The 12,530-nt window shown below is 41.7% G+C and overlaps 1 protein-coding gene across 3 annotated transcripts in view; it reads left to right on the top strand.

Annotated features, from left to right (window-relative positions):
* The first annotated feature begins 11,731 nt into the window (after nt 1-11,731).
* The window catches only part of LOC130597609 (formin-H-like), a 45,830-nt gene continuing 45,031 nt past the window's right edge, over nt 11,732-12,530 (top strand). For 2 of the 3 annotated variants that reach the window (XM_057406311.1, XM_057406308.1), the window contains exon 1: nt 11,732-11,811. The gene's annotated coding sequence lies outside the window, so the exon portion shown is untranslated. The remainder of the gene's footprint in view (nt 11,812-12,530) is intronic. The other variant, XM_057406310.1, reaches the window with a different exon arrangement.

Here is a 12,530-nt window from a genome sequence, read left to right as displayed (position 1 = left end):
CCCTTAAAGCTCTGAAAAGTCCTTTATTTCTAAGGGTCTGTGGGACTGCTCCAATATCAGACTTGTTTTAACAAAGATCCTTCTAGTAACCTTCCTGGGCAGTTCATGTGGGCACAGAGCTGTGGGATGAGCTGGTCTGACCCACCATGTTACTGGGTTGCTGCGTCTGTCTCCAGTGAATGTAACCTTGAGCACCTGTACTAGAATTGCTGCCCAGCTGGAAATCTCTGCTGGAGAAATGAAACAAATTTCCATGTGCCCTTTCCTTTATTTATTCTTTTAAAGGTAATCCTTCTCCCTAGCAGCTGCTCTTTCTCACAGGAGACTGCCACAACTGATCTTTACTGGAATTGCACTGATTTGAAGCCTGTGCAGAACCAGAGATGTTTTCAGTTATCATGTATTGACAGGCAAGCATAAGCTAGTTTTTTCTTGCACATTATTCACTCAGACTATGTATCTGTAGTGAATTTTCTTTGATTTTTAGTTTTGAAAGTGCTTGCTCGTTTCTGTATCCTTCATGACTCATGTTTTTGCAGAAGTACTTTAGAATCAAAGCCATAAAATCAATGTGTACTGATGTGTGGGGTTTCTATAACAGGTTTCTTAGCTCAAAAAGTCACAAATATTTTCCAGATTTATTTTGAGCACAAATTATTATCACAAATTATTGACCCACAAGTCAATATCAAGAGGCAACAAAACTCAAATGCAAACTCTGGATGGTAGCTTTGCAAGGACAACATCCAGTGCTGTAATTTTAATGAGGAAAAAAATAGCTAGGGACTTGCTCATCAAGTTGTCTGTTTAATGTTCTAAAGATCTTAGTTCGTCTCTCAGTCTCTCCCGCAATTCATAGTGATGTACTTTAAAGCAGATAGCTTAAAACGACAATCTGTGTCTCTCCCGTGCAGTGAGCTGCCTCATGCCAGCTTTCTTGAGCTGACTGAGTACACTCCAGGTAGTGATTTCAAGACATAATGACTATCACTGCCTTGTAAATGTTGTCTTTCCAGCTGAGGAGGAGCCAGTGTTTGCAAAGGCTGAGCACATGTCCCTCCCTGCCAGCTCTGTCCTTTGAAGTGGTAGGTGGAGGTTGTATCCTCTCAGGGTGAGGACAGGCCCAGAGGCAGAGCTCCCATTCATGGAGGAGAGCTCACTCTGGAGGAATAGCATCCTCTGGGTTTGGCTCCGAGTTGCCTGCTGGTGGAGGGGCACTGTGTTTTAGGCACCCACATGTTTATCAGCTCATAGGAGTGCTTTGCCATTTACATTTCAGTCCCGTCTTCCCGTCTGACTAGTCTCAGCCGTATACTGCATTAATCTCCTAAATAAGGGCTTCAGAATTCTCCATCCTTTGTTGCCACACAGTTTCAAAAGACTGCTACAGATCTCCCTGCCTTTCAGCTGAATCTGAGTATAAGAAGCATTAAATATGTTGCATCATGAATTTTTGAATGTATCTGGCAGCAGAAATCGAGCCACCATTTGCACTGAGATGCAATTTGAAGTGGAAATTGAACATTATATCCCAAAGTGGATTAATGGCACTGTTAGCTTTGCCATTAAGTGCTAAAAATAGTGGGCTAAAACCTCATATCTGATTGCAAGCTCAAACTGACTCTAAGGTCTTTGCAAAAATGGGAAGAAGCTGTGTTCCCACAAAAGACAGCAACATGCTAGGTGTTATTTTCAAAGGGTATGAAAGGATTTCTCTGCTCAGCATTGAAAACCTACATGACCTGAACTTCTGTAGTAGTGTAGAATAAGTTGCTGCCTCTCAGCGCCAGTTCCTGCTTCATTTCCAGGTAGGGTTACTGGTAGTGCCTGTTGCAGTACAAACTAGACAGGTTGCTCTAACATCCACCGCAGTGGCGCAGTTGATTTGCATCGTGGCAATTGCTATGTTACATCTGAGGAGTGGCAACTTATTAAATGATGATAGACATTCACATCCTCAATCTCCTGGAGAGTGAAGTCCAATTCTTTTGGATAGGGGGCAGAACGATGGCAATTGTTGTAACCAAGGGCATATAAAATGAAATAACACTTGGTTTAGGTCTTCCCTCCACCAAAACCAGGTGAAGAGAAAGTTGGAAGTTAGAGATATGAGGTGACTGTGTGTACATCCCAAATTTTGCCTTGTGCATAGCTGTTTCCATCTCTTATACCCAAGTCCTTAAGGGGAAAACAAACTGCTGCCTGGGCTGTGCTCAGGACTGTTATTCAGAGGAGGTTATCCTGGGTTTAGCAGTAGCAGTCAATTTTTCTCCTTCGTGGTAGCTGGTGCAGTGCTGTGTTTTGACTTCTAGCCTGGGAGCAGTGCTGATAATATCAATGTTTTCAGTTGTTGCTAAGTAATGTTTGGTCCACGATGGAAGTCATGCAGGTTGAGTGGGACTGGTCAAGGTTTTGGATCTTTGGGCTTTGCTGGTGAGCCAGCAAGCACACAGCACATCTGAATGCTTCATCGCCACTCCATGGATGTTCAGCAAGTGTTGTCATCTTTCTTAAGTTGGTGAGTAAAGTACCCTTCTCACCTCTTGTTTTGGGCTTTGCAGTCCCTGATTAATGTTACATTTTATAGCCTTCTCTGCAAGTGGTGTGAGAGTATGTTTATTTGACACCCAGGGAGCAGTGTCAGCTTTCTGCTGTGTTCATGTTTATTCACGGGACTTAAAAAAGAAACTTACTGCTGAAATTATTGACATTGTTTTTTAATCTTGTCGTGTGCTGAATGGTTTCTGTCCCTGTCGTTGCTATGCAACTCTCATCTATTCTCTGTTTCTGATACCATGTTCATGTCAGACAGCAGCTGGGGCCACAGGTCAGGGGAGAATAAGTACATGGGAAGGGAAAACATCTCTTGCAGCACTGTGTTCAGTCCCTTGCTGTATCAGCTGTCGTTGATGACTATATTACCTCCTCGTGTTTTATTCTTTCAGCTTCCAGCCCAAAATCCCTGAACTGTATTGTTCCTCATAGATGGAGAGGAATCTGTGTTTCACCAATTTGATGTGACTTTGGTTCCATCAGGCTATCCTATTTTGTAATGATCAAATAGGTGGTAAGAAATATTTGTGGTTTTGGCTTCCAGAATTATCCTTCTTTTTTCCTGATTTTTTTTTTGTTAATATATTTTCTTATGATGAATCTTCACACCCCCAAACCTTTATAAAGGCAAGGGTGATTTTATGCTTGTTTTAAGTTGTGTTTCACGATGAGAACTTAACCTCCTATGCTTTGATTCTGAATACAGCAGTACTCTTCAACCTCCAGTGATTTACTGGAGGTGGATTGTGGAGGTAGTCTTCAGGGTCTGGCTTACCTGAGCAATAGAACTCTTTTGAATGCACATAGAGTTCAAATCTTGTATTGGTTCTGTATACAAATACCAGCACTTGGGTAGGATGGCACAGCTAAACCCAATTATTTAAACAAGTGTGGCCTAAGACAATTTTTACTGAGGGGAAGCTTCCTTCTGTGCTTCTGTAAACAAGAATATAAACCCCCGTAAGAATTAAAAGTCTTAGAAGCATGCAGGCCAGATTGCAAAAATTAACATTGAATTTCATTATGAAATGATCTCCCTGACTGTGGAGGCATTTGAACTGAATCAGCACCAGTGTTTCCACCCTGAAGATTTCTACATACTGAAGATTTCTGCATCAGAGCCTCCACATATCTCAGGTTTGGCTGATAGAGCAATTTGTGCCTACTTGACCAGCTGGTACTACAGGTACACTCTCCTCACTACACTCTATACCTGTGACCAGATTTGACAATGTTTAGCAGTGGCTACCTCCTTTTGGAAGGGTTATGGAGGAACCCTTGTTTTGTATTCTACAGATTGGAGCTCTGGCTCAGCATGTGTAATTTTCCATTCCTTTCTTTGCCCCAAAAGATGAGACAGTTTACCTTCAGATGCATGTTTTCATGTATCACCACTTTAAGCCTTGATTTGTCAGAGATTTGTATTCAAATTCAGGGCAGCATAAAGCTTTCTGAACTAGCAGACCATTTCCTTGACAGTATTCTCTAGTACACACTTGCCATCAGTTTTGTTTTTCTGCCAGTGGTTGTCCTTCCCTATTGGAGGCTTGCAAACTTAAATTGTTATTTAATCCATGAAGTTGTTATGTTGCTCATGAGTGTTACATATATTTCACTTCAAGCAGACGTGTCCTTAGAAGGATCATAAGTAGCCCTTTCTAAAATGTCAGGGCAATCCACCCCAAACACAAAGATGAAATGGGTAAAAGGTGGGAATTAAGTATATCTAGATGTCACTTACGAAGGAGGCTTTCAGTCATGTTCTTTTTCTCATCATTTTACCCTAAAATAACTCTTCTTCTAAGAAAAAAGAACAAACACAAAAGCACAATTAATGAATTTTGGCTGTGATGAAGTCAAAAATTTAGCTGGTTTAACTGCCAGCAGAAATGAACCATTTTCACTGGTGCAAACTTCAGCCATGTTTTACACAGCAGTTAATATTGTAAGGGTTTTTTTGTTTGTTTGTTTTAAATATTATTGCTCAGTTGTTTCTTTACTACTTGAACTATTTAATCTTCAGGGAAAGGTAAAAAGAGAGTAGCATCTACCGGTAAATGTAGATAGTAGAGTTTTCTAGAGAGAATTCCCTTGTGGTATTGTTGAATGAAAAACCTTGTTTAACACGTGCCATGATAATGGCTGATAAATGCCTATAAGTTTGCTTTATTTTCGGTCTTCTCAACAATAGTTTGTGCCAGACAAAACTGAAAATCTCTAACTGAAGTTAGAGAATAGTGAACAGTTGGTTGTGCCTGTGCAGCAGGTAATTACTACTGTCCTGTGGTTCCAAATAGCTGAAACAGTGAGTGAGATGCTCTTGGAAACCTCTCCTCAGTTTTTGAGCAGATAAAGTATTTATCGTAACAATGCAAAATACACTGGTTTTGAATTCTGCACACATTTCTGGGGTACCCATTATAGGCTTTGATTTGGAAATACCTGCAAACATGCCCTTGAATTCATCATCTGGGCAATTCATGGTTGATTGATTCAGATGATTAAGCGCTGTATGCTAAAATGCTGTGTTTTTCTTGAATGTCTTTCTGAGAGCACTTTTAGCACTGTCCAATTCACAGACTGCAGAATCGCTTGTGATACTAGAGATCAGATGCAATATTGGACAGAAGAGTGTTCTTTTAAGAAGCTGTAGTTCATACACGTCATTATTGTGTCCATAGCAAATCTGACATCAGCTGAGGTCTGTGGAAGGTGCATATGTCTGTTCCAGATTACTGGAAAAGAGTCTTCAAATGGAAGAGTAGGTCCTCACCTGGCACAACCACTGAATCCCTGCTGAAGGCAGGGGCATGAGCAGTTTGTACCATTTAGGATGTGACCTACTGAATATTCTTTCAACCCTGGCTGGAGCAAAAAGCCCCAGGACTGCAAATAAAGAGACAGCCTGCCAACCTTTGTGAGGAAAAGGAACATTCAATAGTAACTGTGATGAGGTGGCTTTCAGATGAGTGTTTCTATAATTTCAGCCAGTTAACAGGTTAATTTGAACAGACCTAACTTTTGCACATTATGTACAGTTTTTCTTCTCATCCAACAGTAAAAGGAGACAAAGCAGACCTGATTGCAAACCACTTACCAGCACCTGCAGGTGCTTTGTCATATTCAGAGGATTTTAAGGGCTTTAGAATAATAATGCACAGTATCAGTTTTGTCCTCTCATTTACAGAGTGAAAAGACAAGCAGACGTGATTAAGCCAGCTGCATTCTGCTATTCAGCTTCATCAGTGCCAAGAATCCCTGGAATATCTTCCTTATCTCCCTGGAAGCTCTTGTCTTCATAAATCATGCTGCCCTGCAGTGCCAGGGCAAAGCAGTGGGTGCATTTGGCCTTTTTAAAGCCTAATAACCTAATGTTGCTGCCTGAGCTCATTCCTGGCACTGTAGGTAACTGCAAGACTTTGGAGACCAGCAAGCTTTAAAGATGATTTTACTGAGTGTTAGGTGCTGTGGGTGAGTGGATACTGGCTCAGATTGTTCCGCTAATGCTCAGAGCACCTTAGCTTGTTGCTGCACTTGGAGTCTGGTGCTGCTTCCTTGCAGACAAAACACTCATACAAGAAGGACAGGAAAAAACTCCCACAACCGGAAAATTGAAGCTTTTTCCCCTTGATGCTGCCACTCCTTACATGCTAGAGATGGACTGTATGCTGTGCCTGTCACCAGCCACTCCTACACATGAAGCAGTACCATTTTCAGGCTGTTTAAAATGATGTCTACTTGTGTGTCTGCCCATCTGTGTGTGGTTCCCTTTGAAGACTGCAAAAGAAACATTCTTGGCTGGCTAAGCCAAAAGTGGGGGAAAAAAGTCCCACAGGTATTTACTTGGTTGGTGGTTCCCACTTCAGCACATGGGGTTTTCCTGAAAACAGTGGGGAAGTCCATCGGATCGGTTGTTTCCTCTTTCTAGCCATGGAAGAACATTCCAGTAAGACTGCTTCTCTCTCAAAGGCAGTGATAAGAACATCAGAACCTATCCTTTAATGTTAATTATGAGTTAGGTCTACCTTTTGCCTTGTTAATTTGATCCAAAATTTTTCTGTTGTATTCTTTTTGTGTTTGAAAGGTACTGTCCTGTGGTTGCAAAAAAAAGTCAGCTGTAGTGCTTTATTTCCATTGCTTTTGTAACTAATTTCTAGAGCAGAGTGAGGCAAACACCTCTTATAGTTTAGGGGTAACTAGAAACAACAGAAAAGGCCCTTGTCAATCAACTGCATGTTGCTGTGCTTGGAGATTTTGCCCTAGTAAAATAGGACTTAAATGCTTATCAGGGTTAGAGAGATTCCTTTTCTAGATTCTGGAATTTGCCATATGAGCCAGTTTCTTTTCAAGCAATGTTAAACTGCAGTGTGAATATGGAATATTTTCTGTTAGAAACAAAATCTCCTTGATTTTTTTTTTTTAAAGCAAAATAAATTTGGAAAGAAAATATGGGTCGTGAAATTTTCTACTTATTATAGAAAACAGAAGTGACAAGTAGTCAGTCTCATAGCATTTATTGTTCCTTTTCTTCTTCAGTTCAAGTTCACCAGGTTATCTACACTTCTTTCTTCATATTTAATAATAACGCATGGTTAGGTGTTTCTGAATAGCCCATTTTGCCATCCGACATGGGCTATTAACAATATTAACAATATATAGGCATACTATTTCTAAGGGTTTCCTTTATGTGAGCCAATGCTGCCTTTCCTCGTCCAAGCAATGCCAACTTGAAAGGCTTGTGTGGATCATCTGGGGAGACTATGTGCTAACAGGGTGCCCAGAGATCTGTCACTGCGAGAAATACACACCAGTGGGTTATTGTTCTTTCACTGGCTAATTAAATGTCAGAGCAGGAATGGGAATGAAATACTGTTTTTGCCACTTTGCAGTGGAGATATGAGATTCAATGCCACGGGTGGGTGCCTCATTCCTGTATCTTAACCACAAGACACTTTTCTTTCCAGAGGTAGTTCTCTATTCCTTCTCACTCTGTGCAAAGCAGAGAAGGAAGCTAATTCAGTCTGGGTCTCAGCTTTGTGTTTTCTGCTCCATAGTGGAGCACCTATTTTTCTTGAAATCTCTTCCTTCATTTTCTGTATTAAGTGGGCAGCAGTGACTGAATAAGGCCAAGCTCTGCAGACTCCCCCCTGCTCTTTCCACTGCCCAGCAAATGGCCTGATGATGAATAACTCAGTGACACCAAGGCTGGAATTTCAAAAGGCTTTTAGTAATAACCTGCCACTGGCAAACATTGGTGGCGAAGGTTTCTAAATAACAGCTATGGCTGAAATTGCAGAAGAGAGTGCAGCTGAGTGCTGCCTACATTGTAAAATGGAGGATAATGATGAATACTTCCTGGAGGGAAAATTGGCAGGACAGGGGCTTGATTCAGCCCATTTCAGTTCTCTGTTGCTGCTGCTGCCCAGGACTCTGCCTGCAGGCCTGTTTTCTTTCGGAGACTGTGCCAAAAGGGGCTGCCTAAAGGCAAGTTTTATGACAATGAAATTCCACATCTGAGCACCAGATTTACTGGTCATTTTTAAAGCCAGCATCTAGGAATCTGGCTTGTGCTTGCTGATTTTAGTGACTGGTAATAGCCCCCTCTCCAGAAAAGCTGGGCTTGCGAATGTGCTTGCTGAAGTTTGGGTGATTAGCTGCCTTGCTTGAGCCTGACATTATACCACTGCATGTGTAAGGCGTAGGATTTTAGTGAACACTTGGTGGTTATATTTGCAACACTCCTGTCTGAAGCCTGCAATGGCATTAACTGCGTGTTCAGCACAGATGGACAACTGCCTGCATGGCTTCAGCCAACAACAATCACTTACCAGAGACATAGTGGTTTTCTGTGGAAGCCTCTTGCTTTACTCTTTGCCTGTCGTTTGCTGACCAACAATGAAAACAGAGGAGGTGAACCTATTTGAGGTGTCCCTGTACATGGCTCAGCGGCCAGAATGAAATGGTGGGACAGGGAGGAGGCAGCTGCAGTCTCCTGTCATCATATGTTTTTAATACTGGCTTTTGTCAAAGCCAAAATACTTGTTTTGATTGATCCAAAGATTGAAGTTCTAAAGGGAGGCTGCAGGAGAAGAGGCATCCTTTTGTCATAGGGCTCCTTATAGGATAAAGAGGTTATCCTGGAGTACAGAGGACCCCGACTTCCCTACCCTTTTACACATCATTACACGGGTGGTGCAGCCGTGTTCCACAGCTTTCAGAAGTGTGATCTTGACTGTTGCCCTCAGAGGTGTTCAAGAGCCAGGATTTCTTTACTTCTCCCTTTGATTCCACAGCCAATTTCTTGTTATTTCAAACCTTCAGCATTTACTGCTTGCCGCTGCTGAGCCCCAGCCATTCCCATGAGCCGGTGCACACCCTGGACACAGTCCCTACAGAGCCCATCGTATTCTGACTTCTCATTTAAACCCGCATCTATGGCTCTTCAATTTTAAACTGTTTTGATGTAACTTTTTTGATAGCCTGAAATTCAGGAAGTGTCTGGTGCCATCTTGTGTCACAGAGGAGTAAATATATAAAGCTGTCATTTTTGAGTAATGTGGGCTTTTAACTTGTTTAGTTTTAGGGTGCGTCACTGGATGCAGTATCAGTAATAACAAGGTGAGATCACCAGTGACAGAGGACTAGAATTTTGCATTAATATGTTGTGATCAGTTGAAAAATGAGCTAAAATATGAATGGGTGTAGTATCACCAGCACCAGCAAAGCTTTCTTGACTCTAAAACAAAGGCTGTGGGGCAAGCATGTGTGAGCACTGCTGGCTAAAGGCTACTGAACTTCAGCTAAACATGAGAGGAACTGTTCACACAAGTGTTGCTTGGTTTTATGCTACTTCATGGTTTTACAAAGATGTCCTTGTCAGGGTTGGCTCAGCTGGCAAAATCAGGCAAGTCTCTTTGCCTCTGTCCCTGCCATGGGCTGCAGGAGTCAAAAGGGATGCATGCAGTGGCTGCTGCTGGGACAGGGACAGCTCTCCTCTCCCTTTTTCTCTCCTCTCTTGCAGGCTTTAGGACTGGTGTCATGGTCTCACGGAGCTGAGCATCTAGCTGGGATGTCAGACTGAGAAGAACCAAGCCACTGCCGGGATGCACTGGGAGCACTGCTCTGACATTTCGACTGTTAGTGTTTGTTGCACACAGTGGGAAGCTCAAAGGAAATTTGAGAGAGACCTGTGGGTTTTCCTTTTCCTTTCTTGATGGTGACAATGAAACACTATCAAAGGCAGAAAACTGCTGGAAACATTTTGCTATTCAAAATTCAGCAACTAAGTAGTTTGTGCATTGCCAATTCACAAAGGAAGAACTAATAGCTCTGTGACTAATTACTGATTTGCTTTATTTATATATCAAATTGTCACTATGCTTTGTACAATGTATCGTAGAAAGAATTGAACAATGAAAGAAGGACATTTGCTTTTATGAAAGAAGCCAAAGCCTGACCTCTCCATCAGTTGGGTGCTGTGCATCTCCTTCATTTTAATGGGTAGATGTATTATAGAATAGTTAGGGTTGTAAAGGACCTTAAGATCATCAAGTTCCAACCCCCCTGCCATGGGCAGAGACACCTCACACTAAACCATGTCACCCAAGGCTCTGTCCAACCTGGGCTTGAGCACCGCCAGGGATGGAGCATTCACAGCTTCCCTGGGCAACCCATTCCAGTGCCTCACCACCCTCACAGTAAAGAACTTCCTCCTTATATCCAATCTTCTAGTTCCTACTGAGGTTTTTTTCCCTTTTCTCAATTCTCCCACCATTCATTCAAACTGTGCACATTGAGTTAATTACAAAATTAACTCAAATTGCCTGAAAAAAAAAAATTAACATCCCCCCCTCCCCCATTCCACAGGAAAATATTTCTTTTAGGGTATTTCTGGTGAACCAGATGGAAAATGTTTAATTTTGTCATGTGTCCAGCCAGAGTGGCTGGGATGAGCTTCCGATGTCCAACTCTGATGCCTCCTTGCACATTGATGGTCCTGGGAAATTCAGGTGTCCCTCTTGGTTGGACATACTGCCATGCTGACAGTCCTGTCCAAGCCACCTCATCCCTCTCAGCTCTCCTTTCCTCCTCCCTCCCTCCCTTGGGTTCTATTTCAAAATCACAGCTCTAAAGTGAATAACAAAACCAAAATGAAATGTATACATTCCAGCTGTCTCAGATCTGGAGTGCCCTCTCCCTTGATGCCGCCAGGACAGGCTGGACCAGGTTCTGGGTATAAGAGTCTCAGTTCAACAGGAATAGTTGAGCATAAATTTTTTATGTAGAAATTTCTTATTTCTGCTTACAGGCTTAGGAATTAATTTACAGAGGTGTAACCTAAGATGTATGAAGCTGTGTACTGTCAGAAGGATTTATGGGTGAGAACATAGCAAAACCTGGTGGTATTTGTGTGAGGGCCAGGACCGAGTACTGCGCATCACTAGATGTCACTCTCGACCTGAATTTAGTTTCACAGGCTCAATCGATTGTCCTAAATTTTAATTTTAAATTATTCATCTTTTAGTCACACCTTCCCATCCTTTTACTTTGTTTTCCCTTGCATTTAACGCACAGGTGATGTTCCACTTCATTGTAGCATCATCTGTTGTACATCAGTGTTTTTCTTGCTTAAAACCAGGATCGAAATTAGGTAAAATAAAAATAGCCAAAATTTGCAATACCATCAATTTCTGTGCTAGATATTCACTGGGGAAATAGAAAAGGCAGAACCCCCTGAAACAGGGTTTCCTTCTAACATGTTTGGTTGTTTTTCCAGTTTCATTCAGAACTTGTTGGCACAGTCACACAATCCATCATGTGAAATGGAGGGTGTCCATTTAAGCCCCAGAGATCTCCTTTGTTTTAAAATACTGGATTTTGGTTTATGTTAGAAAGCAGAGGTGATATTTAGGTGATGTATGTGATTTAATAATGTTCTCTTTTAAATTGCTAAGGGTTTCTATTTTGGTACTTCTTGGTTTCTCCATCGAGCCAAATTTCTTTAATGAATTCACGCTGAGGGGGCTCTGTTCATCCTCAAAATCTAAACAATCCCTGCAATAGAGCCCCTAATGTTCTCTGTCTCTTTAAAAATAAAGGTGCATGTAAGACAATTATCACTTTCAGGTGTGAAAAGGACCAGGCTGACTACTCCTCCTTTATGCCCTGGCTCTTCAGTGATTCCCAGCTCTGCTTATAGGCACCGCTGCCTCCAAAGAATGTCAATTTAATGGAAAGCAGAAGCACAGCATCTTCCAGGTTGGTTATTTTACTGCTGGCCTCCTCTGTACATAGGGCTGACTCTCAACATTCTGTCTCTTTTCATTTGGGCTGTGCAAAAGGTACCTGTTTTCTCTTTCAGTTTTACAGATCCAGGCGCAGTCTCTCATTTGGTCACTGAGCAAGATGTGTAAGCCCTTTTATCATACCAGCCCTTAATGTCAGAGTGTTTTTTATCCTGTATCTCAGTTACTTCCTTGATGTACCTATTAACCTATTCTAAGACATGACACAATTGCAGTGTGTTTCCTTTAGAGGAGATACTTTATCCCTTTTGGTCCTTTCAGCCTTTTCTTCCTGTTTCCATTTGAAAAATGAACTGTTCTCTCTTCAATTACTCATCTTTTTTCCCCTCAATTCCTTTTTCTTGATTTACCTTCAGCATGTCTCCCCACATCACTTTCTGCTGATTAACACCCATGGTATGCTCACTATCGCACTAGGTCAAAACCCCACATTACACAATGGTGTCATTAGGAGCTCTGGCTTCCTCTTTTCTTCAACACTGTTGCACAGAAAAAAAAGAAAAAAAAACATTTATAAAGCAGGTTTAAGCTGTAATTTTGAGGTGAAACAAGTTTCTTTGTTTTTCACCTCTAAAATATTTGGCAAGAACATTCCAGCTCTGCTGAAAAGTTTAAACGTTTGTGCTTGAATGAGAGGAGAAAATGTTTCCATGAAGTTAATGCTTCTGTTTG

Source organism: Pezoporus wallicus, unplaced genomic scaffold, assembly GCF_028554395.1.
Source record: "Pezoporus wallicus isolate ANWC-B61680 ecotype Strahan unplaced genomic scaffold, APGP_CSIRO_Pwel_v1 contig_6783, whole genome shotgun sequence".
Lineage (NCBI taxonomy): Eukaryota > Metazoa > Chordata > Aves > Psittaciformes > Psittacidae > Pezoporus > Pezoporus wallicus.
The sequence above is the reverse complement of the archived record's forward strand: the minus strand, read 5'-3'. Positions and strand labels throughout refer to the sequence as shown.